Source organism: Eleginops maclovinus, chromosome 16 (assembly GCF_036324505.1).
Source record: "Eleginops maclovinus isolate JMC-PN-2008 ecotype Puerto Natales chromosome 16, JC_Emac_rtc_rv5, whole genome shotgun sequence".
Lineage (NCBI taxonomy): Eukaryota > Metazoa > Chordata > Actinopteri > Perciformes > Eleginopidae > Eleginops > Eleginops maclovinus.
In genome coordinates this window covers 1513322-1540027 of record NC_086364.1, presented here as the reverse complement: position 1 = coordinate 1540027, position 26706 = coordinate 1513322, and the positions used below count along the sequence as shown (strand labels likewise).

At 42.9% G+C, this 26706-nt stretch overlaps 1 protein-coding gene across 4 annotated transcripts in view; it reads left to right on the top strand.

Annotated features, from left to right (window-relative positions):
• LOC134878525 (junction plakoglobin-like) overlaps nucleotides 1-26706 on the top strand; it is a 135594-nt gene that overhangs the window by 13794 nt on the left and 95094 nt on the right. The window contains exons 2-3 of one of the 4 annotated variants that reach the window (XM_063904613.1): nucleotides 8067-8112; nucleotides 25722-25778. The exons of 1 other annotated variant lie outside the window; for it this stretch is intronic. The gene's annotated coding sequence lies outside the window, so the exon portion shown is untranslated. Of the gene's footprint in view, nucleotides 1-8066; nucleotides 8113-25721; nucleotides 25792-26706 lie in introns of all 4 variants that reach the window. 2 more of the 4 variants (XM_063904611.1, XM_063904612.1) reach the window with 2 other exon arrangements.

Genomic DNA, 26706 nt, shown 5'->3' with positions numbered 1-26706 from the left:
GTCAGCATGGATGGAAAAAGTGCTGACATAATGTCAAAGAAGGGCAAGACCTTGCATAAAGTAAAACACCAACTGGGCCATAGAGCCAACACCACGTGTGCCGCAGAAATGGCAAACTGGTTCCCCATCCGCAATTACTCACCCATCCCCACCTCAGTCCAACCCTACATTTCCACAAGTACAAGAAATACAAGCAGACACTCTGGAAACTGGTAATGATGGACTTATTTTGTCGATTGTTGATGAAACTGGTGGCTGGTCCCTTTGATGAGCAGGGGATCAGCCATCTGCGAACGGACATAGCCCAAAAACTCATCAAGGAAACGGGTTGGGTTCTACTTTGTTTTCAGTTGTTATTGTCATGCAGGTGCTATTTATTCAGCCAATAACATGGCTATCTGTAATCAGATGATTTGTCGGAGCTATGTCGGGTGCGTGGCGAACATGACACCCATGACGAATGGGTCAGGCAAGTTTGGAGCACTTGAAGTTGATTACTGTAATGTTTTTATTTTACAACTGTCCTAAAGCATATCTTTTTTTTTTGCCCTTTTCTTCCAAACGTAGTGCACGCTTTGTAAAAGTTGGTATCACAGCCTTTGTGTGGGGGAACCACCTGTGGACAAAGATTACTACTGTCCTGCATGTATTTGACGGCCAAAAAATAAATAAAGTCTCTTGCCAAACCATGCCTCTATTTGAATGCATCCAGTGATGAAGTTGTAGCCAATTATGACAGTTTTTCTCAATTGGGAACAGCTACAAGCAAATAGTCAATAATAAATATTCACCTTGTTGTTTCAACATCTGAACGGTATATTATAAGCAGTAGAGCAGTGGATTGATACCTTTTGAAAGCATGACTGGGTTCGTATCTCACAGCGGCTACTTTCATAGCATATGATATGTGCTTTGTAATGGTCACTATATGCACTTTTTTCAGGCTAAAAAACAAAGCAATATCCTTTCAGATGACCATGTTTGTCTGTTGTCCGTAACACATGGCTTTTGCATTTGTTTTTGAGGCTTGCGTTGGCAGCGTCTGCCTGTGTCATATTGTGGATATCACCAGATAACATGGTGGGGTTTATTTCATCCATGTTAAACGGTGATTTGTAAACAGCTGACAAGAGCTGACAAGATGTATATGGCTCAAGCATGGTGTTGTTTGAGCCGTTTTTTTTAAAATATTGTCTGGTCACACTTCAGACACACAAGTAAGGTGAAAATGACGAACCTGGCAACCACATATGATTCGGCCTGTACCGCGTCATATGACGCTCAAGGAGTGGAAAACGTAAACAAACGCCACCAGTTCAACCGGAATCCAGTTAAACTAGAACACCGGAACACAGATCACTGAATAAACTGATATATAAATATAAATAAATAAACTCTTTTGTAAACAAAGTCCCAGCTGTTTGTACATGTGCAAACCCAGCTAGATTGCACTTGGTTTAATATCATTTCTAAAAAGGAAAGAAGAGTACTTTACATTTGAGTGCCAGACGCACAGGTGTAACCCCCCTCTCCCTCCCAGTCATGACTCCGGAGGGATTCCCCGATAATTTCTGACAGCTTCTTATCCAGGGGGTGCGTCCCTGTCCCCGGCCCGAGGCACACACACTCTGCCTATGTGAGGCTGTGTGTAGTGTCATTAACTTTTTGGACTGCAAAAAGTGCTCCACATGGTGCAGCTCTTTGTTAACTTCAATGATGAACTTGAACATGAACTTGTCTGCACCTCCCCAACAAGAACCAAAATCTAACTCGGTGTGACATTTTTAGCTGTCTGTCCGCATTTCCTGCGATCGTCATCAGGCAGTCAGTGTAAATGAATATTCATACGGGGCGTTTCTTTTACTATAGGCAAATATGGGCATTACCTGAAGTCAGCAAAAGCTGCGCCGCATTTCGAGTTGATGGTGATTTATAAAGGGAAACTGGCGTAGGGCGTGCATTCGCAGTGTTTTATAAAAAGGGAATATTTTGGTGCGTATTTCTTTGCTTTGTCCTTCGTACGCCACCTTCACACGTCATTCCTACGCAAAGCTTTATAAATGAGGCCCCAGATTTTCTGTCGCCTTGTAGTGACGTCCTCAAATAACGTACTTTCATCACACATTATATGGCTGGACAAATTACATAATAGAACACAGTAACAGTTGATACTGTAGCGTTGATGAGTGAGAGTTGGAGGCCGTGTGTTTAGTATGGAACGCCACGCGTTATTCTCCTTATCCTCACAAACATGATATCCTATTAGCTACATGCTACTGTGAAGCTAAAAACAATAACAACCCAAAACCGGAAACTCAAGGTGTCACCTACCAACCGGTCCGTGAAGCAACACTGCAGAAGTGAATTACGTCCCTCCGGCACAATATATTGATTATTTTCACAGTTTGTCTTCACACAAACACATGGACCAGCTCCTCAGGGGTCTGAAGTTTCTGAAGGTGTGTTCTTAAAGTCTCTGTGAGCGAATGAGACAGAGGTCAGCTGATACCTGCTGCTGGTGTTGGAGTGTGTTTGGAGGTAACTGAGTACCAGCTGAAGGAGAGGAAAAAGGAACTGTTACCACGAAGAGAAACATTAGAATGCATTTTAGGTGAGGTTTATGCCAATTTTTAGCTTGGCAATATAACAGAATACACCACAGAGCCAGATACTGTGGGCAGCCTTGCCAAGGCTGCGACGACACACACTGATTCACAGGCTGCCTCCGACATGATAACAACACTGTGTGTGTGTGTGTGTGTGTGTGTGTTTTTCTCATGGCAAAACACTGTGAGCACTGGTGGTATCACTATGTTAAGTTTGTGCATGCATAGGGTTTAAATGACAGCTTTAGTAATTGGAAAAGAGGCATTATGTTTCTGCACCTTATCAAGTGTGTGTGTGTGCGTGCGTGCGTGCGTGTGTGTGTGAGGGAAAGAAAGAGATAGAGAGAACTAAGTGACAGCTGCATTGCGTTGCATCAAGATAGTGTTTGTTGTTTTCCCAGAAAGAGTGTGATAATGAGATGTTTTTAGTTTCAGTCCTGCCTACCAAAGTTTTCCTGGAAACACGAGAGAACAAACGATAAAGAGATGCTTTTGTCCAAAAAACATAGCATAAAGGACTGCATGATTGGAAACAAAACCGTTTGACTAGTGTTTGAATTGCAATTTTACGTCACAAAAGTGCAGTGATTGATTACTTTGCATCATTATTCTCATTACCATTTAATTACATATTTAAATGACTATAGTGTGATATTAAAGAGGATCTGTCACTAACAATAAGTCTGTATGAAACTTCTAGTCATCCTGCAGCTCTTTAAGAAATATTGTGCTTCCTGTGATTTGAACATGTAGCATTGCAATGGCCCCCAGGTCCAACCCCCCGACCCCCTGCAGCCTGCTCGGACCACGCCCGGTTTAGAATTCAACCTTCATGCTGATCCCAAATGATTATCTGTGACTCCCTCTTAGAAACACACGGCAGGCTCGATACAGCTTCTTTGGTCATTTATCCAGAACCTGATTTAGCAATGTTAACGCACATGAATCTGAGAAACAATTCCAGTACAACACTTTTCAGTGGCAGTTCTAGATCAATTTTACCGGGGGGGTCAGTTATCTTATGAAAGGGTCACAATAAATCCTTATTTTATTAAGTTACAATTGTATTAAATTACATAAACAGTATTTGCTGTAACACTGAATATAAGGCAATACAAAGTTCAGTCTCTGCTGTGCTTTAGGCTCTCTGCATCCCAGGCTGACGTTTACTCTTCTAGAAGTTCACATTACAACAACAATATCCTGCATATTTGGTGATTTTGGGTCTCTTAACGGCTAGGTTTTAATTTAAAGATCAGCCTCTGGTCCAAAATGAAAAGTGTTGTTTTTTTCCTGCGTGAGCTTCAGCCGGCCAGTGGCGGTGTACCTCTCTAAGGGGTCCAACTACAATGCAGAGTTACATTAGTTCTGTCTATCGCGCCACTGCTAAAGCAATAAATAGTAATATTATAAACTTTTCTTTGGTAGGGAGGCCATAGGGGTGCCAGGCCACTGTTACGGGGGCACTGGCCCCTATGGCCACCCCCTAGAACCGCCCCTTACACTTTCTGTAGTGATTTATAATAAATTGTTTTGTGCTCTTTTTTAGATCTCATGAGGCTACAAAGAGGAAGGCAGTTGTGAAATTGATCAGTTGTATGCACCGCTGAAAAGGCTGCAAAGTGCCATCTTTAGAAAAGCTTTATTTTGTTGGTTAGAAAACAAGGATACATTTGAATTGACCCACGTTCTACTAGTTCTCTATTTTGATCAAAGTATTCTAGCTCCAAGGCTTGTGTCTCTCATATGCTGGTGTGGTCCTGCTCAGACAGTGCTGTCGAAATCTTTCAGATGATTGGATCTTTAAACTTGGGCTGAATGTCGTGCAGACCCGAGACCATATGCCTCCTTAGATTGTCGGTTGTGCTGAATCTGGGATAAATCTTTGCCCTTGGCTCCGGTCAGTAAAAAGAAGCCCATGAATAATCCAAATTGATAATTATTGTGATGGAAACTTCTGAAGCAATGGAGACCAAACTCAGAGAGACACAGGGAGAGCTGGAACTTTGATGGCAAACACTGAAGGTTTATTATGAAGTTAACGGCCGGAGAATTGACAAGACATTTGCTGCAGCCGCGAGTTGACAGAGTGGTTGCCCGACCAATTCTGAAGAACTCTACTGCAGTCCGAGGTTTTAACCAGTTCAGCGTGTATTATCAACATTCCTCATCAGATAGACTAGACAAATATGGACCCTGAATCTAACTAAAGCTGTCATCCAAGGCCAAAGAATGTACACCAGGGAACCTACGTTCCAGATAAGGGCTTCTAGATCTCATGGCAGCTTGTGCTCGGTCATAAAATGGCATCAATAAAAGCACCCAAGCTGCCCCTCCTTAAGGGAGATTACAGCAATTAGTATTCCCTGACAATTATCACAGATCTCCGATCATGGTGCATTGACGTTTTTTGTTTTTTAACTATTTCTGCCATCATGAGTATACGTATGTTTTGACCATGTGTGTCTAGCTTAGGTTGCAGATCTATAGTATCAATATTAGAAATGACCAGAGGAGAAACATGTATTATTTGGATCATCCAAGCTCTTTTGGGATGATAGGTTGCAGATCATGACACTTTGAAAACACATCAGATCTCACTGTAGAAAAAAAAATCTTGCTGGATATCTATACTCGGAAACCCAGTCGGTTCAATGCATGTGCGAATAATCCACTACTTCACATTGTGCTTACTGAGATATGTCGAAGAAATTTACGGCAGTTTTCTCGGATAAAAAAAACCCAATGTCATCTTCGGTTTCATTAGTTATGAATAAAAGACTTATGGACCTTATTAAAAGAAATACTTTTTCTCTTGTTTTGGCGAAGTATGTCTAAAATATGGAGCTAATTTTGTATTATTCAACTATATTCAAAGTAGTTCAACTATGAACAATGAAATATATCCAGGTATGCTATATTTGTTCAGCGTTGGAAGTCAGATCCTTCTCTTAAATAAAATAACTCATTAGCTCAATTGTTAGATGCTCTTTATGCAAAATGGATATTTTACCATATAAGCATATCAGTTGACTACAGTAAGTGTTGTAAAATGTATCCATTAGTCCATCCATCTTCTCCCGCTTATCAGTCAGGGTTGCGGAGGTAACAGCTCCAGCAGAGAGCCCCAAACTTCTCTTTCCTTGGCCACATCAACCAGCTCTGACTCGGGGATTCCAAGGCGCTCCCAGGCCAGCGAAGAGATATAATCCCTCCACCTGGTCCTAGGTCTACCCCTCTGTCTCTTCCCAGCTGGACGTGCCTGGAACACCTCCCTAAAGAGGTGCCCAGGTGGCATCCTCACTAGGTTCCCGAACCACCTCAACTGGATCCTTTCAACGCGAAGGAGCAGCGGTTCTACGTCCCTCCCGGATGACTGAACTTCTCACCTTATCCCTAAGGGAGATGCCAGCCACCCTGCGGAGAAATCCCATTTTGGCTGCTTGTATCCGCGATCTCGTTCTTTCGGTCATGACCCATCCTTCATGACCATAGGTGAGGGTAGGAACGAAGACGGCCCGGTAGACAGAGAGCTTTGCCTTCTGGTTCAGCTCTCTTTTCGTCACAACGGTGCGGTAAAGCGACTGCAGTACCGCTCCCACTGCTCCGATTCTCCGGCCCATCTCACGCTCCATTGTTCCCTCACTCGAAAACAAGATCCAGAGATACTTGAACTCCTTCACTTGGGGTAAGGCTTCATTCCCTACCTGGAGTGGACACTCCATCGGTTTCCTGCTGAGAACGATGGCCTCAGATTTGGAGGTGCTGATTCTCATCCGAGCCGCTTCACACTCGGCCGCGAACCGATCCAGTGAGTGCTGAAGGTCACAGACCGATGAAGCCATTAGGACCACATTGTGAGTGTTCGGGCTCACACCTGGGTTCCCAATGATGGAAGGACCATTGGTACTTCGAGACAAAATATATTTATTTCCGAACAGCCCGTTAGCAACGTCCTTGCTGGCTAGTCGCTCTCGTCTCGTGTGGGCTGTGGAGACCATTCTCCCTCAGGACCCAGTTTACTGCAACCGACCAGAACCAGGTTACGACCATGACTTTAATCAGTGCCTGATTACCTGATCCCGATCAGTTGTCTGGCCTCCGGCTGAGCCACTCCTACCACTCCAGCAGCCGGCGCCCTAACCACATCCCGCTGCCACACACATCATCTGCAAAAAGCAGTGGTGCAATCCTTAGCCCACCGAACTGCAGACCCCCTCCCCCACGACTACGCCTCGAAATCCTGTCCATGAATATCACAAACAGGATTGGTGACAAAGCGCATCCCTGGCGGAGGCTAACCCTCACCGGAAATCGGTCCGACGTGCTACCTAGGACCCGGACACAGCTCTCGCTTTGGGAGTACAGAGATTGGATGGCCCTGAGTAGAGACCCCCTCACTCCATAATCCCGCAGCACCTCCCACAGTATCTCCCTGGGAACCTGGTCATACGCCTTCTCCAAATCCACAAAGCACATGTAGACCGGATGAGCGTACTCCCAGGCCCCCTCCAGGATCCTTGCGAGAGTGAAAAGCTGGTCCGTCGTTCCACGACCAGGACGAAAACCGCATTGTTCCTCTTCAATCTGAGGTTCGACAATCGGTCGGACCCTCCTTTCCAGCACCTTAGAGTAAACTTTCCAGGGGAGGCTGAGTAATGTGATGTCTCTGCAATTGGCACTCACCCTCTGATCCCCCTTTTTAAAAAGGGGAACCACCACCCCAGTCTGCCACTCCTTCGCTACTGTTTCAGACTTCAGCATTTCTGGGCGGATCTCATCAATATATACAGCTGAGCAAAACACATCGGGTTTCCGGTCCGGATCGAGAGTGACACTGGCAGGTTTTTGATGTTGGAAGTATGGTTTGGTTTTGTACCTTTCCTGCCGATTTCGATCCAGGATCCTGAACCTTCCCCTTCTTCTCTGCTTCCTTTTCCTGTCCCTGACTTCCTCCTGGCTGTTTGTATATGTTGGCTATCCAGGAACTCATACCCTGCCTGGTCAAGGAACACGGTCAACAGCGGGAAGAGGTGGACTAACATTTAACGGAAATGTCACAGCGTTATATTTTATATCAAGTGGAACGTATTTGTGAGTCAGCGTTGCTGAGAGTGAGGGTGAAGCAGCCTCTCTGAGTTTAAAGCGCTCTGATTGGGCGAGATGAGTCACACACATGTTCTCTAATGTGCTGACAGGGCACATCAGCATCCGGCTTTCTGATTGTGCCAGTGTGTGTATGTGTGTGCGGATACATACACATGTCTTGCCACTTAAAATGTGTGTTACTTATGTGTGTGTGTGTGTGTGTGTGTGTGTGTGTGTGTGTTTGTGTGTGTGTGTGTGTGTGTGTGTGTGTGTGTGTGTGTGTGTGTGTGTGTGTGTGTGTGTGTGTGTGTGTGTGTGTGTGTGTGTGTGTGTGTGTGTGTGTGTCTGTGTGAATGACTGATTGCACCTTAGGGCCCAGCAGAGTATTGAGGCCAGTTGAAACAGGGCGACATCAGAGGTATGCAAATCACTTACACCAGCAAAACACCTCTCTCAACCATTTTAATTGAAGTGAAATAAATGTTCCTCACCATTTTATTCAGAATAATGACATCATGGTCTAATGGTCAACTGCATTGCTGGCTTCCCACAGTCCTACCCTGTCCCTCCTTTATATGAATATATTAATATACAGTATATCTGTGTGTATGGAACATGTGACCCACCTGGAAAACAGAATATCCAGACACAAAGTGCAACAGCATTTCTTATTGCAGCTGTGTATGATTACAGTATAACTGCAGCAGTTAAAGATGGCTGAGATCAGAGTGCCAGGTCCCTAATCCTAACATCAATGTATCTCCTGACCTCCCGGTAACACTCCCCACTTTTTTCTTACCCTTAGGTTTGAGGGAATCCAGTTGAAATGCTAAATTTAAACCTATGATTTCAACTAAAATCATTCATATTTATTAGACCATTTTACTGTCATGTGTCTTAAATTAATGGGGCAGGGATGAGGAAGTAATAAACAGATACATTAAGACTCTTAATTACTTCCTCATCTCAGCTGTTTTACTTGTGTGGTTTGCCTCTTATTACTCTTGTAAATAACTTTGTGTTTGTGTTATCTCTTTTTTTTTTTAATAGCACTTATTTGCATGTTTTTACCCTTTTAATTATTTTATTGTGAACAAACCTGTATGAGTAAGTGGTCCCTCTCCCTTCTTGCGGTTTTATTTTTTTCAATTCTTTTGAAATATACAATTTTATTTATTATACCTTCAATGTATTTTAGTTCATCTGGATTCCTATAACACAAAAACCAAGCCAAACAACTATTTTGTCCTTTAATAGACGTGACCCTTCCTATGAGGAATCCTCAGCACCTACCAACATGGTTTTTAGTGTTTTTTTGGCTTTACCGTGTTGATTTATTTAGTTTTTTAGTATTGTGTTTTTATTTTATATTAATGTATTTTTTGTGATGTGGATTGTTTTAACTAATATCTTATCTCTTACCTATTGACCTTTTTATAAGCTCTTTCATTTTATTTTGCACGTTTTAATTATTCTGCATGATAGTTTTTATACTTTTGTAACTTTTGTCAATTATCAAATATAGATTAACACCGATACCAGGTCTTTTAACTGATTCCTATAGGATGGTTCCCTGCCTCCAGACCCTACCAGGAGAGAAGGAGATATGTAGTTCCCGCTCTTCTGCCTCCTCTGCTGTGGTCTAGTCCTCTCCTGGGTTTTTTGCTTGCTTTTCAACTTGGGTTTTAATTTGCATTTAATTTTTATTTTAATGGGCTTTATAAATGATTTTATTAAATTCTTTGAGTTTTTCAGTACGTTTTTAACATTCCTTTATCCCCGAGAGCCAGTGCACTTTGTTGCGCTTTTCCCTAACCTAACACTGACTCCCTTTGCATGGATGGCTGTGTGTTCATGATGTGCAGTATGACAGATCAAGGTGTGCAGGGGATCAAACACTTTCCTCTGCCGGATCTTCAGGTGTGAATTAGAAAGTAGAATTACTTGCTGGCCTTTTATTATAATTCAACAAACTTTCTATCAGTCCTTTCTGTTTTTTTCAGAAGAAATAAAATATTTAATAGAAACGCAAAGTAAAAAAAGGAACCATCCAGAAATAACTGCGAGACGGTGGCTCTACCTTTTTTCAGATGACATACCTTGTGCTCCTGACCAAGGAGGATGTAAACAACATAGAGAGCCTGTCCAACAACATGGTCTCTGACCCCAGCCAGGTCCTGAACAGAGAATATGAATTGTTACTGTTACTGGCTTCAGGCCTACGGGTACTTGGGCCGGCAGCAAACTCTACCTCTCTGTATAACGGTAACACATGAGGCAGAAACGTTAGCTTTTGATAGCTCCACTGCAGGATTTAATCTGCTTCTGGAATCAATCCACAACAAAATCATTTATCTATGCTCATTTCTATATAAAGCAACATCATTCAAATAATAATGAGGCAACAGCATTTACATAACACGAATGACATCATGGTCTAACACAACAGAAATGCACAATAAATCATCACACTCAGAATTCACTACTTTTGGTTGTTTTCAAGTTCAAAACATCTATGTTCTTTTTGCCTCTCAAAAGACCCACACACAGACACACACACACAGACACACACACACACACACACACACACACACACACACACACACACACACACACACACACACACACACACACACACACACACACAAACACTTAAAAGAAACATATAATGTACATGCATAAACACAATATAAACATCTCACAGTCATTTACATCATACACCAAGCAACTCGTGTGTACTTTCACCTTCACTTTAGCGTTAGCTCCGCTAACCGCTAACCGCTAGCGTGACACTGCACAAAAGTACACATAACTGCACAAACCAACGACTACAACATATTACACTCAATCACAACACACTCACAACACTTATAACCCTTATAATGGGACTATTATGTTATTAAAATACTTAAAACCCACCCGTATAAGGATAAGACATGAGGCAGAAATATTAGCTTTTGATAGCTCTATTGCAGGATTTAAAGGTCTCCTATTATGCAAAATGCACTTTTTGATGTCTTTTATACATAAATATGTGTCCCCGGTGTGTAAGGAGACTCACAAAGTGTCAAAAAATACAACCCTCTCTCTCTTCCTCCTTACCCACATCTCTAAAACGGGGACAAACGAGCTGATCCAGATTTTCTGTGCTTATGACATAATGACCGAAAGTGGGCTGGCTTTACATTTAACTCCATACAGTAACGAGCTGAATCCCCTCCGCAGCACCTCTGTTTGTGTTTGTATTCAGCAGGATGTCTGCAGGAGGGACTTAGAGTAAAGTTGTCATATATAATACATATAATGTCACTGTTCTAATGGTAAACACTGGAGAAAGAACAAGCTTTGTGCTGTATCACAAAGAATGCACCACGTGTTGTAAGGGTGACCATTTCCATAACACCGAAAAGGAGGACATTATGCGGCATATCAATAAATTACTATGATGTACATAGGACTCTGGTATACTCTCATTTACAATACAATTTTGTGTGGTTTAAAGATGATGTTTGTGTAGCTGAATAGGAAAAAATATGAATGAAAAGTCAAAAAGGGTTTGTTCACAGTATTTGTATTTATTCAATACATTGTGGTGTTCAAAAACTGACCACTGAGATGAATCTTTTAAAGTGCAGAGTGCCACAAAGCATAACATGTGTGGACTTAAATGGAAAAAACAAATAACAGGTAACATACATAATAATACAAAAATGCTTTTTTGAAAAGCATAAATAACCTTTTATGTAAACAACAAAGGAGATTGTAAAAAAAACCAAAAACATTTACATTCAACTGCTCAAAAAGTATAGCATTTCTAAAGTGCTTCAGTCTTTTGGGGACTTGTCTTCAGTGTCTTCATCTGTATATGTGTGTGTGTGTACAGCAGTCCACCTGTATTTAGACAAACTCCACATTCACCCTCTGTAGCAGCTCAGGAGACAACAGCACCTCTGACATCATGGCTTCCAAGCCCCCACTGCCCCTGGGCCTGTTTATATCCTGCAGGGACTGGTACAAATAACAACATAGCAAGAATACTGTTATCAACCTTCAAAAATCTGTATTGTTTTCAACCCAATAAATATAAATATTTCATGCAGCCCATCAGTGAAATCATAAGACTAGTGTACTCACCAAAGTAGTTGATTGTCTATCTGCAATACTTCTGTTCTTTCCTGGCTGCATCCAAGAGTTTTTTGTTTTCAATGAACTTCTTGTACACCTCTGTGCAGGGATAAGTGAAATTGACACACACTTGCAGCTCAGCCTTGACACTGTCCACATCCAGGCGATTCCTCTCGTTTCTCCATGCAGTTATCATTGAAAAGACACGTTCTGTGTGTGCATTGCTGCATGGGATGGAGAAAATATAGGCGCTGACCTTCCTGAGATTCACAAGTGGTACATCTGCTTTGGAAAACAGTTTCAAATATCGTTCCTCACTGTGGCAAACTTCCATTTCTGGTGAGCTGAAGGAACCTTCCACCATGGCATATTCCTCATACAGTCCATCCATATCAATGTCCAGATTGCAGGCCTGGATAGCAGCACTGTAGTCTTCAAATGGCACAGAAGTTTTGAGGCCAAGCTTGGCCACTTTGCTATGAAAGCTTGTGTCAGAGAAGTCATATCTTTCACTGATGTATTTCTTTGCTCTTTCATAAAAAAGCAGAACATCTGCTTCACATTTTTTTGACTGGCAAGGGGGCAGCTGCTTCAGTTTGCTGTTAACAGTAAACCCAAAGAACGTGTCCTTCATCCTTCTTTCTAGCTTTTGTTTTAGTTCAGTCATTACCTTAAACACTGATGTAATGCTGAAGGATTTTGCCTCAAGTGCTTCGATCGTGTCGGAGAAGACCTTAAGAACATGGCTGAGAAACAGAAAATATGTCTCTGACACCTCATTGCTTTCCTCTCCAAAACATCTCCACACAGTTCTGGCACAGTCCCCCTCACCCTCACTCTGGAAGTAGCTGGTCAGGGCCTTCCAATATTTCAGGATTCTGTCAATGGATGGCAGCAGGGACAACCACCTGGTGACAACATGCCGCAGCAGGTTGCATTCCTCCACCTCCACAAACTCACAGAATTCCTTTAATTGCGCTGTTCTGCTTGCTGATATGCTGAAATGGCTGTAAACCTTCAGCACAGCATTTTCCACATCAAAATCAAGGCTGTTTGCTGCATATCTGGTTGCGTTATGCAGAATATGGGCCAAACTGTTTGCAGGGAGCACATCTTTTTGGCTCAGTTTCAACTTCTGATACACACTGTTATGTTTGCCATAATTGACACTGGCATTGTCTGCTGCATATGCAGACATGTTCTTCACTTCTAAGCCAGACATCTCAAGTTTTTCCAGCAGCTGGATTGTTATGGCCTGTGACGTTTCGTTGCTGTCACTATAGAAATCCAACAGGACATGTTGGATGCCTTCATCAAAGTGAAAATACCTTACCACAATGGGAAAACACTTGGTCGTTCCTTTATTTGAGGCATCGGTTGCCACGGAAAAGGGTAGGTTGTTTTCTTTTATGTAGTCGGTATGTAACTGTACAGAATAGGGCCCGAGGACGTTCTCGCACAATGCCTTGGCTTTTGTTCGGCCACAGGTCATCCCTTTAGCTGTGGGCGAGTCACTGAAAATCTCCCGGTCCACTTTCACGCCGCAGTCCTCACTTCTGTACGACTGGTGTTGCTTTACAGCATGGTAAACCTTGCACAGCTCAGCAGCGGTTATTTTATTATCCAGGGGCGACGAGGCTTCACAAAAAATGTCCTCATTGAAGAGGTACCTGCCGCACGTCTATTAGTTTTATGCTTCTCCGTATCCGCATGTCGTTCAATGGCAGCTTTTCCCTTACTGCTTATGTCAAAATCATAACGACAAAGTGTGCAGAAGCCATGAAAGGAGTCTCGACTGCTTTTAGATATAAAATCGTGCTCTTTCGTCCATTCTGGATTGAATGAGGTCTTAGTTTTGGTATGATGCAAACTTTCTGTCAAAGAAGCCGGCATATGTATGACGTGGCAGCACATGGAGCCTTGTTTACGTTTTTAACCAATGATATAGCAGATATTTATCTGACACCGCTCTTAGCCAATCATTTGTTAGAACAGATATGTCACAGCATTGGACGTTGTGCTGCGTCCCAGCAAAGATTCTAGAACTCCGCTCTTCAAGCCTAGTGCCTCAAGAAGGAGGACAAATACGCGTCCGGCTTGATGCTGCGCCGGACGCCGGACAGGGCATTGAAAAGCCGGACTGTCCGGCCTAAAGCCGGACGTCTGGCCACCCTACGTGTTGTGGAAGTATTATGGTCTGTGTTTACATTAGCAAGCATCGCTAACACTCAGAGCTAACGCTGTACTGGAGAGACTGTTTGTAATATAAAGGTCCTGCCCTTGTGGTAAACCGAGAGAGACGTATGAGCTCCATACTGTTTCAGAAATAATGCAGGATGTGGTTTGGAACATAATCCATCCATCCATCCATCCATCTTCTCCCGCTTTTCCGTCAGGGTCGCGGAGGTAACAGCTCCAGCAGAGAGCCCAAAACTTCTCTTTCCCTGGCCACATCAACCAGCTCTGACTGCGGGATTCCAAGACGCTCCCAGGCCAGCGAAGAAATATAATCCCTCCACCTGGTCCTAGGTCTACCCCTCGGTCTCTTCCCAGCTGGACGTGCCTGGAACACCTCCCTAGGGAGGCGCCCAGGTGGCCTCCTCACTAGGTGTCCGAACCACCTCAACTGGCTCCTTTCAACGCGAAGGAGCAGCGGTTCTACTCCGAGTCCCTCCTGGATGACTGAACTTCTCACCTTATCCCTAAGGGAGATGCCAGCCACCCTGCGGAGAAATCCCATTTCGGCTGCTTGTATCCGCGATCTCGTTCTTTCAGTCATGACCCATCCTTCATGACCATAGGTGAGGGTAGGAACGAAGACGGCCCGGTAGACAGAGAGCTTTGCCTTCTGGCTCAGCTCTCTTTTCGTCACACCGGTGCGGTAAAGCGACCGCAGTACCGCTCCCGCTGCTCCGATGCTCCATTGTTCCCTCACTCAAGAACAAGACCCCGAGATACTTGAACTCCTTCACTTGGGGTAAGGCTTCATTCCCTACCTGGAGTGGACAGTCCATCGGTTTCCTGCTGCCATGGCCTCAGATTTGGAGGTGCTGATCCTCATCCCAGCCGCTTCACACTCGGCTGCGAACCAATCCAGTGAGTGCTGAAGGTCACAGACCGATGAAGCCATTAGGACCACATCATCTGCAAAAAGCAGAGGTGCAATCCTTAGCCCACCGAACTGCAGACCCCCTCCACAACGACTACGCCTCGAAATCCTGTCCATGAATATCACAAACAGGATTGGTGACAAAGCGCAGCCCTGGCGGAGGCCAACCCTCACCGGAAATCGGTCAGACGTGCTACCGAGGACCCGGACACAGCTCTCTCTTTGGGAGTACAGAGATTGGATGGGCCTGAGTAGAGACCCCCTCACTCCATACTCCCGCAGCACCTCCCACAGTATCTCCCTGGGAACCTGGTCATACGCCTTCTCCAAATCCACAAAGCACATGTAGACCGGATGAAAGTACTCCCAGGCCCCCTCCAGGATCCTTGCGAGAGTGAAAAGCTGGTCCGTCGTTCCACGACCAGGACGAAAACCGCATTGTTCCTCTTCAATCTGAGGTCCGACAATCGGGTTTGGAACATAATATGGCGTTTAATCACGGCAGCGTTTAACTGAGTTTCTCGCGGTAGACTGTAGACACCCTTCTCTTCGCAGAGCTCACCGCTACCATGGGGCGCTCCAAAGGTGCGTGGCCAGCAGCAGCTCATTTCCATTTAAAGCTACAGACCCAGAATCAGCACTTCAAGGAACAGGGCTAAAATAGATGTTTTGTATAGATATGGCCCTATAGTATATTGTTTAAATATAGTATAATAGGTGACCTTTAATATGCAGTAAGAATATTTTGTACCTGCAGAGTCTTCCCTCTGTGGTCGAAATGATCCTATTCAATCTTTCCATTAAGTTGTATTTGAGTATTTATTCTATATCTAGTTGGTGCCCCCCCTCTCTGAAAGCAGGTCTCCTTCACAACAGTCCCAGGCAATAACCCACCCCATCCTTCCTTGTTGTATAAAGCTGTTTATGGACAATCAATCTCACAACGGGTAAACCAGTGTTACAGCCTAACAAGGGAAGATTCACTATTGTAAGTAATAGAGTTAAAAAAGTTCCCTTTCTATAAGTGTAGACAGAGTTCAAGGTGTTGTAACTCTCCTTTTGCACTGAGACAAGCAACATTAAAACAAAGAGTAACCTTTCTCCACTTGCTAATTGACGTCATCTAATTTGCATACTTTGAATGTAATTGTAATGGCCGCTGTAGGACAGACAAAAGGTTTGCAATAACATCTGAAATATGTTTAGAAATACAAATGAACTTTCTTCTGTTCATTTTTCATTATTATTTTAATGTTTGCCATTGAAATAGTCCATAACTCCATAAATCTAATGCCCACATAACATAAATACATTTAGTCTTTTATTGTTAAATGATAGAATATCATATTTAATCGAAAGACTATTATGCGGGATGGAATTGCTAGCTCTACGTCCAACCTTTCTTCTTTATCCGGGCTGGGGACCTGCAACAAAGGTTGCCAAAAAGTGAAACTCTGCAAGCCAGGGCAGGTTCAGGTCAGTATTGTGCATGTGCAATTCATTTGCAGTCAAAACAAGAAAAGTGTACAATAACACCAGAACAAGTAGCTAGATTTGTCGCCAGCAGTGATGGGCAAGTTACTTCCAAAATGTAATACAGTACATATTTCTTATTACTGTCTTTTTAAAGTAATAAGGTACATTACATCATTACTGTCTCTGAACTGTAATGCGTTACACTACTTTTGCGTTACTTTGAGTTACTTTCACCAAAATAACCTCAAAAGTTTGGCTTTAAATGCTCAAATGTAGTTTATTGCAGCTCAATAATTAAAGCTATCTATCTATCTGGCAGTACATGCTGAACATTAGGAAAAGAGCTAGAAATTAAACTCCTGCTCCGTTTCAGTGGGCTGAATAATATGTGATACCGGTAACATGACGTCTCTGTGTGTTATTAATAACATGTTAGTGGAGCCTCTGCACGGCCCTGTGACCTGCTGTATATGAACGAGTCTCTATTCAGCGTTAGCTCACCTTGTCATTGGTGTGTTAACGGGGATTTGGCTGACAAGCTTTCTAAAAGCCGGCGATTCCACAGAGGACAGAGGCTGCAGATCTTCAACACTCTGCCACGAGTCTCTGAACTTCTCAGGGTTCAAGCAGCAGACCCAGAGAAGGTGACCTTCTGTTGCTTTGGCCTGCACGCACTCCTGTCTTTCTCTTTTCTTTTCTCCGAGCCTGCAGCTCTGCATTGTGTTCCTGCAGCTCTGCATTGTGTTCCTGCAGCTCTGCATTGTGTTCCTGCAGCTCTGCATTGTGAGCCTGCAGCTCTGCATTGTGAGCCTGCAGCTCTGCATTGTGTTCCTGCAGCTCTGCATTGTGAGCCTGCAGCTCTGCATTGTGAGCCTGCAGCTCTGCATTGTGTTCCTGCAGCTCTGCATTGTGAGCCTGCAGCTCTGCATTGTGAGCCTGCAGCTCTGCATTGTGTTCCTGCAGCTCTGCATTGTGAGCCTGCAGCTCTGCATTGTGAGCCTGCAGCTCTGCATTGTGAGCCTGCAGCTCTGCATTGTGTTCCTGCAGCTCTGCATTGTGAGCCTGCAGCTCTGCATTGTGAGCCTGCAACTCTGCATTGTGATCCTGCAGCTCTGCATTGTGTTCCTGCAGCTCTGCATTGTGAGCCGCAGCTCTGCATTGTGAGCCTGCAGCTCTGCATTGTGAGCCTGCAGCTCTGCATTGTGAATCTGTTCCTGCAGCTCTGCATTGTGAGCCTGCAGCTCTGCATTGTGAATCTGTTTCTGCAGCCCTCTTAACCAATAGTAAACAGACTAACTGAGTTACTATTCTACCTGCACAATTATTTCTCTGGTGTCGGAATGTCTTGCGATGTTGGTGCATTTCGGGTTAAAATGTGTTAGATTGTGAGAATTGTAACGGGTATTATATTACCCAAATTTCAGAAGTAATGCATTATATTACTGCATTATAGAAAAAAGTAATACATTACTGTAACTGTTACTTTTGTAACGCGTTACACTGGTCGCTAGTAGCTTTAGATAAAGAAATGTTTCCGGATGATCTGGAAAGTCGCCAACACTAAGTTATACTGACATGTTCTAATATACCTTCCCTCCAACATCATGACCATCTTTTCCTTTATTGTAGAAAATATATATGTATGTCAAACATATACACACAAAACATTGGGGTACACTACAAATACAGAAGTGAAATATTGACCAAATACACATTTGTTTTGATTGCGTTCTTATAGTCCATTCATGGTGCCATGTTGTTTTAATTCTTAGTAGAAATCTGCAAAGTTTGGTTCAGGGTCAGGCAATTTGTTCTTGTGAATTTTTCCCAAAATAAGATCAGTTGTATAAAAAAAAAAATATATATATATTTGTGTCAAATCCATTACATCATAAGTTTATAAAAAGGTCCTGAGGGTGTATGGTTTGGCCTGTTTTTCTTAAAAAGAGTAGCAGCAGTGATGGAATCATGGTGTCTTTCACCCTGTTTACTGAGCAGCTGCTCAAAGGCACTTCAGAAAACCCCTCACTGCTGACCCACTGAAAACCTTCCAAAAATGATTCCACATTAACAGAGCACTGTACCTCTGCTTGTTGCCATGGTGAACGTCAGAAGGTCTAAGCCCCAGGTTTTTGTGTGTGTGTGTTTGCATCTGTGTGTGTGAGAGCAGGTAAGATAGCAGATTTCCTGCAGGAATCCTTGCTAAGCTCACTTGCCCTCTGCTAGCTTAAACCTCGCTGTGTGTGTGTGTGTGTGTGTGTGTGTGTGTGTGTGTGTGTGTGTGTGTGTGTGTGTGTGTGTGTGTGTGTGTGTGTGTGTGTGTGTGTGTTTGTGTGTCTGACGCTTTAGGTTCATGTCCCTTTTTGTGTGTGTGTGTGTGTGTTGAATTTTGTCAAAGAGGAGCACTGAGGGCAGCAGAGATATACACCAGCCGACAGTCTGCATGGTAATGAGCTAGGGAGCAGGCTTTACACATAGACACACACACACACACACACACACACACACACACACACACACACACACACACACACACACACACACACACACACACACACACACACACACACACACACACACACAGACAATCCGTACTCAGGACACACACAAACAGCAAACATGAAAACATCTGTTGACAGGCATTCACACAGACACACACACACACACACACACACACACACACACACACACACACACACACACACACACACACACACACACACACACACACACACACACACACACACACTGTTTGCAGGATATGCATCCATGTGTGTGTGTGTCCGTGTGGCCTACTCTACATTTGCTGCCTCTGCACCCCCACATGCACGATCCATCTCTTTCATTTCATTACTTACGGTATGCATGTTTGTATGTGTGCATGGGGGGGTGTTGTGTGTCAAGTTCTTTGAAAGCAGCCATGGTGACAGAGGAGGACAAGAGAAAAATGGAGGAGAGAAGGGAATGAGATTGAATGGGGGTGGGGGGTAAAGATGGAGGAGAGGAGAGAGGTAGCCAGCGGGGCAGGATAGATCTGTGTGTGTGTGTGTGTGTGTGTGTGTGTGTGTGTGTGTGTGTGTGTGTGTGTGTGTGTGTGTGTGTGTGTGTGTGTGTGTGTGTGTGTGTGTGTGTGTGTGTGTGTGTGTGTGTGTGTGTGTGTAATGGGAGTGTTAGGAAGTGCAGCCAAGTGTAAAGAAATAATCTTGACAGAGCCTGGAAATGCTGCAGCTCAGCAGAGTCCAGAGCCAGCTCTGAGCTTTGTATTTCCCTGACTTATTGAGTGTCGTTTAGAGAAAGACTCCAACATAATACCTGGATTATTAGCTCTGACATTCCATCGCTGCCAGGAGTTATAAAGCGTGATGCAGAGATGAGTGGTGTTTCCTTTGCTGGCTCCAACATGAACTGGTTTGTTTACAGCGATCTGAGATGCTGCCCACTGATATCTGCAGTGTGTCGTGCCCGGCCAATCACAGCGGGAGAGGCTGGATTTAGAAATGGAGACTTCCTCCTCCGTTGCAGCGTCAGAGAAATATATGAAAACTGCAACTGTGCTTTGTTTCCAATCAGGAAAAACTTCTCAAAAACTTTGAACAGGGAATTAAAGAATAATCTTTAGGAAGAGAGAGAGCAGAGATCTGTCTCCAGAGGCGGACAGACATGCTACTGATATTGTCTGTACAGAACATGTCTGTGAAGTGTTTTGCAAACAGATCCCCCATTGTAGCATGCCTCATCCCCCTCTATTTCAGCCCTGTTCCTGAAGTGCTGATTCTGTGACTGTAGCTTTAAATGAACTAGCTGCTGCTGGCCACGCCCCTTTGGAGCTGCTGTTGGCCACGCCCTTTGGAGCTGTTGCTGGCCACGTCCCTTTGGAGCTGCTGCTGGCCACGCCCCTTTGGAGCTGCTGGCCACGCCCCTTTGGAGCGTCATGAGCTCTCCTCTGAAGAGAGTTTTCTACCGGGAGAAACTCAGCTAAACGCTGCCGTGATTAAACGCCATATTTTGTTCCAAACCACATCCAGCATTATCTCTGAAACAGTATGGAGCTCAAACGTCTCTCTCTCGGTTTACCACAAGGACAGGACCTTTATAGTACACATAGTCTCTCCAGTACAGCGTTAGCTCTGAGTGTTAGCGATGCTTGCTAATGTACACAGACCATAATACTTCCAGAACAGAGGGGATTCAGCTCGCCGACTGTAAATGGGGGACGATAGGTTAGGACGTTGCCAGGAGTTCAATGTAAAGCCAGCCCACATTTTCTTTATTACGTCATAAGTACAGCAGATCTGGATCAGCTTGTTTTTGTACCCCCGTTTTAAGAGAGGTTGGTATAGAGGAAAAGAGAGAGGGCTGTATTTGTGACACTTTGTGAGTCTACTAACAGACCAGGGACACATGTTTATGTATAAAAGACATTAAAAAGAGCATTTTGCATATATTAAATTGATAATTTTATGCTCAGAAGTAGCTTTGTCAGAACATATAAAGAGACCTTCAAGAATTCAGACCTCGCCTACTCTCATTACCCATCATTCAGCTGACGCAGAGCCTCTGACATACACTTTAACACTGCAGACATTCAGACAGGAGCGATAGTGGGGTTCAGCATCCTGCCCAAGGACCTGCAGCATGCTGAATGCTTGGTGCTTTAACCCTATGCAGTCTCTATGCCAGGGGTCTCCAACCTTTTCCCCTCTGAGAGCTACCTCTAAAGAAAACAAATGACGGAAAGCTACTTGTGTTTTATATCATGTGTAACATTTATTCACACCTATCTAAAATCCCTGAATAAGGTTTCGTTTGGCACAAGCATATACGGAACATACGTCCAACACTCACTATTTGTGTAAGAACATAAATACTCAAATTAAACTCAAAGTATGCACGTCAAAACATTTCTTTCTCTTTTCAACAACATCTTTTTTTTGCATGAACATTTTCAAAACATTGGCAGCCAATACTCACACTCAAAATACAGAAATGTAACTAAATATGTATCAGTATGCATGTCTATGCATTTCTTTCTTTCCAGCTATCACTGATAAACTCACATTTCTTGCACAACATTTACAAAACACTGACCTATAATACTCACACTTTGCCCAAATTGAACTCATCAGCATATGCATTTCTTTATCTGTTCAAACTATAAAACGCATTAAACTCACATTTTTTGCATAACATTTACAAAACACTGACACTTTGTCAAAACATAACTCACACCTTTGAAATCACATAGGTTATTATTGATGTTGAACAATTATAACTTCTTAACTTTGTCCACATCACACTTTCAGTAATTTATTCACTAGCCTACATATTCAGTCAAGCACCTTTAGTTAGTGAGATACCTGGCACTGCATGGAGCCAACAAGAGAGCTGTATGCTGGAATATACCGACTTAGGTTCACTCTTATAGAGTCTTTCAAATGTTCATCTGTCAGTCTTGTTCTGAACTTAGATTTGATGACATTCATGTCAGAAAAGGAAGATTCACAGAGATATGTAGACCCAAACAAAGCAGCTGTCTTCAGAGCTGCTTGACACAGATTCTTATAGTTTTCTGGCTCAACCAAGCTCCAGAAATGTTCAGCATGCTGTTGAGATTTCAGCTGTATGTCGTTTTGGAGGTTTAAAAGTTCCTTTTCCATTTCCACATGATCGATACAGAAAAGGTCTGCCATCTGCCCAGAAATCTGACTAATGTCCACATTCATGAATGGGTTGGCAATTAATGTCACACAGGGCTCAAGTCTCTCAAAGTCTCTGAATCTGTCTGCAAACTCCTGGCCAAGCTTGATCAAAAGGTCACAGTACTTCTCTGTGTTCAAAGCATCAGCTGCCTCTGCATGGGTTTCCAAAACCTTTGTGACAGAGGGGAAATGCTGGAATCTTTTGGCCTTCAACTGCTGGATGAAAAGGGCCAGTTTTGCGCTGAACGCGTTAACAGCACTGATCATGTTGCAGACGTCTTTCTCTTTACCTTGCAACTGTACGTTCAAGTTATTCATTTTCTCAGTTACATCTGTCAAAAACGCAAGATCAAGGACCCACACTGCATCAGATAACAAGGTGGTGTCCTCCCCCCTCTCTTCCAAGAAAATCTTGATTTCACCCAGCAAGGAAAAGAAACGTTGCAGTACTTTACCCTTACTGAGCCATCTGATGTCAGTGTGGAGCAGGAGATCTCCATAGGCCACAGTGCATTCCTCCAGGAATTGCTTGAAGGTCCTGTGTTGCTTAGCCTTTGCTCTGATGGAGTTGATAATCTTGACAACCGGCTCCATGACATGTTCAAATCCCATGACCTTCGCGCATAAAGCCTGTTGGTGAATTATGCAATGGTAGGCCAGAAATGGCGGAAACTCCGGGTCTGCTTTGCATCGGGCAATAAATCCAGAGTGACGACCTGTCATCGCTGGTGCTCCGTCAGTGGTTATTGACACCAGCTTTTCAATAGGGATCTTCTGTTCCGTGAAGTAGTTCTTCACAGCATTGTAAATATCGACTCCCCTTGTTGTAGTTTTCAATGAAAGTAAAGTCAAAAACTCTTCATGCCCAGTGAAATCATCAAAAGCCATGCGGATGAAAACAGCCAGCTGGGCTGTATCGCTCGCGTCAACAGATTCATCCAGCTGAATAGAAAACCATTTACACCTGTTAATGGTCAGTTTCCAACTGTCTTCCCGCATCCACAGCCAGTGCAGACACTCTCCTTGCCATTGTATTTGCACCAAGTTGTACATCAGCAAAAGCAGACAATATTTCTGTCTTACATTTATGGTCCTTGAATAACGTTTCAGCCACCGCAGTCATGGCCTCCTTTACAACACTGCCATCAGTGAAGGCCTTTTTGCGTTTTGTCAGGATGTGCGCCACTTTAAACGAAGCCTCTGTACAAGCAGTAGCCTTCTGTGCTGGTCTGGTAAAAACAGACTGCTGTCGTTGTAGCTGTATTTTCAGGTCCTTTATCTTTTCTTTTCGTAGATTGCTACCAGCGGGAAAGTTCCGTGAGAAGGTGCTGTGGACTGTGGTGAAATGGCGCTCCACATTGCATTTTTTACCGACCGCCACGCTTACTCCACAGATCAAACAAACACACTTGTCCTTTACACTTGTGAAACAAAATTCTATTTCCCAATTCTCGTGAAAAAAGTATGTTTTCCGCCTCTTGTTGCATTCAGCGGCCATGGTCAAGCTAATGCCCGTTTGGTGTTTTGCCGCGTTTACATCGGAGGTCGGAGGTCGGAACTGGGAGTGACGTCACATTCGAGGTCGGAAAAGATGGACGCGCCTTGTTTACAGATTTAGCAATTACCTCGGGTTAGCCATTGTTAGCAATACCGGTTGATAGCAGCGCTCTGTGTCATATTTTGTGAAAACAAATATCGTAGCAACATATCTTCAGATAGAAGATGAGCGGTACTTTATGTACAGATGAAAAATGAAATTGGCATATTATGAAAATTTGTGTTTAAATGTTATATATGCAGTCTATGGTTTAAATGTAAACTATTTGGCGAGCTACTTTGAAGGGGGCGGCGAGCGACTGGTAGCCCGCGAGCGACGTGTTGGAGACAGCTGCTCTATGCATTACATTAATGCACACAATGTAACAATGTCTTGTTTTTCATTGAAAATGCACATATTTCAATCCAATTTCATTCTACGGCTACACACATATTTCAATGTAAATATTGCTGTATTTTTTATGTTATTACAGTTATCTTATAATAGTTTTTTTATCAGTCACAATTTTTGTTTTATTTTGATGTATGTATATGTATGCGCCATAACACCAAGTCAAATTCATCGTATGTGTTAACCTACCTGGCAATAAACCTGTTTCTGATTCTTCTGATACACCTCTATATACATGAACACTAACTGTGTGAGGTTGGTGGGATTTGAGGATTGAAAGAAGTTGCTGCAGCAGCAGACATTTTGACTTCTCATAGCAGGAGCGATGGCTTAGTGCCAAGAAGAATTGATGATATGCTCATCTACTGAGCTAGCAGGCCCACAAGCAGGACCTCATTATTGTTACTAAACACACACACACTGATCCAGGGTCTGCAAGAGTCCAACCGCAGAGTGGCAAATCCCAGAGGTGGGAAGAAACTAAGTACATTTAGTGAAGTACTGTACTTAAGTACAATTCTAAGGTACTTTTACTTTACTTTAGTATTTGCATTTTATGCAACTGTCTACTTCTACCCCACTACAGTTCAGAGGTAAATGGTGTATTTTTACTCCACTACATGTATCTAATCCCTTTAGTTTCTTTACAGATCAGGATTAATGATGGTAAATATAATCAGCCCTTAAATCAGACTTTAGTTCACCTGCAGTAAATCCAGCAGCTACCCTGCAGTATACAAAGCCATTCAAACTAGCTGCACCTTTACCAGCTCTGAGAACACTTTAATGACCAATAATTATAAAACATATCAGAGATATTATTCTGAAATGGACCAATCACACAATGACTACTTTTACTGTCGCTGCTTTAAGTACATTTAGATGAGAGTACTTTCTACTTTCACTGGAGGAACATTTAGAATGCAGGACTTTTACTGTGACAGAGTATTCCTACAATACCTGAGTACTTCTACTTTTACTCAAGTACAAAACCTGAGTACTTCTACTTTTACTCAAGTATAAGATCTGAGTACTTCTACTTTTACTCAAGTACAAAACCTGAGTACACTTACTTTTACTCAAGTACAAGATCTGAGTACTTCTACTTTTACTCAAGTACAAGAGCTGAGTGCTTCTACTTTTACTCCAGTACAAGTACAAGATCTGAGTACTTCTACTTTTACTCAAGTACAAGATCTGAGATCTTCTCTAGAAGGGGAGGATGAGGGAGTGACAGAGCGAGTGACATGATTAGATGTTTGTAGACGGAGAGAGGAGAGAGAGGAAATGATGTGCTGTTATGTGAGAGTAGATCACACAGGCCTCAGAAAATACTAAGCTTCTGTGTGTGTGTGTGTGTGTGTGTGTGTGTGTGTGTGTGTGTGTGTGTGTGTGTGTGTGTGTGTGTGTGTGTGTGTGTGTGTGTGTGTGTGTGTGTGAACACTGGAAAGCTTGTCTCCTCTTTTTACCATCACACACTCCTCTCCCTCTTGTTATATCCTCTCTCTTCAGCTTGTTCTCTCACACTCCTCCTCACCCCCCTCTCTCCTTCTCTTCCTGTCTCTCTCTCTCCCTCTCTTTTTCTTGATTACACCTGTCATCTTACATTCTCCTCTCATTTCCTCCCCTGACATTTCCTCCCCTGATTTCTCCTCTCCTGCTGCCCTCAGGTTGTCGGGGTGACCAGCTCAACCAGGCTGCTGTGGGCCGGTCGGCCTGTTACCAAGGTAACGCTCGATGGTGTGTCTCTTTTTTACTTTCCCATGAGCCCTGTGATAGAGGAAGAGGACATACTTTAATAATCCCACGTGGGAAATACAGTTTCACACTGTTAGAATATATGCAGTACAAGTACACCCATCCTGTTTGTATACTGTATAGTACAAATAAACACATGCTGTTAGTATATGTGTAGTACAAATACACACATCATGTTAGTATTTTGTGTAGTACAAATACACACATCCTATTAGTATTTTGTGTAGTACAAATACACACATCCTGTTAGTATTTTGTGTAGTACAAATACACACATCCTATTAGTATTTTGTGTAGTACAAATACACAACCTTTCAGAATATAGATAAATAGATACCTTTTCATCCAAAATTGGGAAAAGAGTTTGTTCCAGCAGCAGTGTCAATAACAGTTACTCAAATTAAAAATGTTTAAAAGATGAGATATAAATAATAACATGCACATATAATAAAATGTAAAAATGAACATTAGCAGTAAGTATATATCGTAAGAATAAAAAACCAAAATAAAAATTGACACTGCGAGCAAGTTTATACAAATTCACAACAGATAAGACATTGGATTGATATACTGTAAAGTACAAATACACACATCCTGTTAGAATACAGTACTAATACACACATCCTGTTAGAATACAATACAAATACACACATCATGTTAGTATTTGCAGTGCAAATAAACACATCCTATTAATATATATACTGTATAATAATATAAATACTGTATATATGCATATAATACACACATTCTGTTCGAATAGATGTAGTACAAATACACACATCCTGTTAGTATAAACAGTACAAATACACACATGCTGTCAGTATACAATACAAATACACATTTCCTGTTAGATATTGTCCAAATACACATGTCCTGTTAGTATACATACTGTTTAGT